This window comes from Cannabis sativa, unplaced genomic scaffold (genome assembly GCF_029168945.1).
Source record: "Cannabis sativa cultivar Pink pepper isolate KNU-18-1 unplaced genomic scaffold, ASM2916894v1 Contig7, whole genome shotgun sequence".
In the NCBI taxonomy this organism is placed as follows: Eukaryota; Viridiplantae; Streptophyta; class Magnoliopsida; order Rosales; family Cannabaceae; genus Cannabis; species Cannabis sativa.
Window position 1 is genome coordinate 2,734,377 of NW_026870043.1, and position 2,264 is coordinate 2,736,640.

General features: G+C 37.9%; 1 non-coding gene across 1 annotated transcript; it reads left to right on the plus strand.

The window, feature by feature from the left end:
- The first annotated feature begins 463 nt into the window (after positions 1 to 463).
- Positions 464 to 570, plus strand: LOC115718314 (small nucleolar RNA R71). Its single transcript, XR_004011893.1, has one exon. It is a non-coding gene; the product is annotated as a small nucleolar RNA R71 (small nucleolar RNA).
- The last annotated feature ends 1,694 nt before the right edge of the window (positions 571 to 2,264 follow it).

Below are 2,264 nucleotides of genomic sequence, written 5' to 3' on the forward strand. Positions count from 1 at the left end.
ATTCTGGTTCTGATTTCGTTGCTGATAGAACCCACTATTTCTTCGGTTATTACCCTGGTTAAACCCATAATTGTTGTTGTTCTGTGAATAGTTTCCAATGGCTTTAGCTTCATCCATTGGCAAATCATCCACATCCGCTTGACACTCTGAAAAGTGATGACTTCCTCCACATAACTCACACACAACTTGGGCTTGTTTAGCTTGCCCTACAATTATTTTTATCAATGCCTCAACCTGAGCTGTCAACTTTGTGATGGCATCAACCTCTAACACACCAGCTACCCTCTTTGATTGACTCCTTTCAGTTGGCCACTGCTGATTGTTTAGAGCCATCTCCTCCAATAGATCATAAGCTTCATTAGCACTTTTTCTCATAAAGGCTCCACCAACTGCTGCATCTATTAGAGTTCTAGTGTTTCCTACCAACCCATTGTAGAAGTTGTGGACCAGCATCCACTTCTCTATACCATGATGAGGGCACTTTCTGATCAGATCTTTAAACCTCTCCCAAGCCTCATGGAGAGATTCATTATCTTGTTGGCAGAAGTTATTGATTTCTCCTCTCAGCTTTGCAGACTTGGCTGGAGGAAAGAACTTTGACAAGAATTTCGTTGCCAGATCATTCCATGTGGCAATAGAGTTGGGTGGCAAGGAGTTTAGCCAACTCTTGGCTCGTTCTCTGAGAGAGAATGGGAACAGTCTCAGTCGAATGGCATCATCACTAACTCCATTAACTTTAAAAGTTTCACAAAGTTCCATGAAGTTAGAGAGATGCAGGTTAGGACCTTCAGAAGGGAGGCCACCAAACTGAACTGAAGACTGCACCATTTGAAGTATGGCAGGTTTGATCTCAAAGTTATTTGCATCCACTGCCGGTGGCCTGATACATGACTGCACTCCCGTCAGAGTAGGGAGAATGTAATCTCTCAAGTTGCGACCATTAGCTTGATCTTCCACGGCGCCACCATTATTACCGTTATTACCGCCATTGTTCGCAGCATTAGCATTCACATTAGCAGCCATGATTTCTGAAGTTTAAGCAGTTGCTGAAACTCCTTCTTGCCTCTTGTTCTTTTGGTTCCTCCTACAAGTTTTCTCGATTTCAGGATCAACTGGTAATATGACAGCTTGTCCTTGACGGCGCATACACTTAGGATTCCTGAAATGGATCACGAAAATATTGCAAGAAAAAGGTTAGAAAAATTAGCAAGAGAAAATATACCAAAGTAGAAGTTAGTATAATTTGTGTAATATTAATCTTTAAACAATTCCCCGGCAACGGCGCCAAAACCTTGTTACGAATTTTATGTTTATTACGCAAGTGTACGCAATCAAGTAGTATCTCACGCAAGTGAGGTCAGACCACAGGGAATTGGATTAAGTACTACTGAACTATACTTATGATTCTATTTGGTAAAATAATAAGTTTGCAATTTGAAAGTAAATAACTCAGAAATTAAAGAGAAAATAAACGAAGATTAATCAAGATGAGAGATTAGGGAGGTGAATTCTGTTGTTAAGCTACTAATGTTAATACCTATTTGCTATCGTTATCTCAATGTGAATGACAGATTATAAATTAACCTAACTCTTTTCAGATCTTTTAGGTTCTAAATATTGTATTCTCTAATTAACTTCTTAATTAAATCAACACAAAATCAGCATTAAGCAATAATCTATTAGTCACTGAGGCTACGTAAATACTTTCGTTTTACATCAAAACCTAGACTATCCAAATTTTAGCATTCTCAATTCTCACTTTTCATATTTCGAATTGAGATCATTAAACATGTTAAAGGTGATCAAGCTTGCACATGGAATTAAACACAAATAAAAATAGTATTCACACATAAGATGAAGGAATGGCAATTATTTATTAACTAGGCATAAACTTAAACAACAATCATCATCCTCCCTTATTGGGAAATTTAGTTCATAATAACTCTAAAAACATCCATGATTAATTCAGAAATAAAAACAAACATAAAGAAGAATTTAAGGGTAAAAGAAAGAAACTAGAAGGTGATATCGCTCCGGGTCTTCAAGATAGCTTCCTCTCCACTTGCGACCCAGCTCTCATGAAGTCGCGACTACTGTAGCTTCTGGAGCCGAATTTTCCAATTTTTTTCCAGTTTATCCCAGTTCTTCGCCATTTGACTGAATTTGAACTTTAACACTCCGGGAACCTGAAATAATGAAAATCAAGCGTAAAACTGCTCCAAAAGACACCAATAGACGAGATAATGCTAACTTTAAAGACCCGA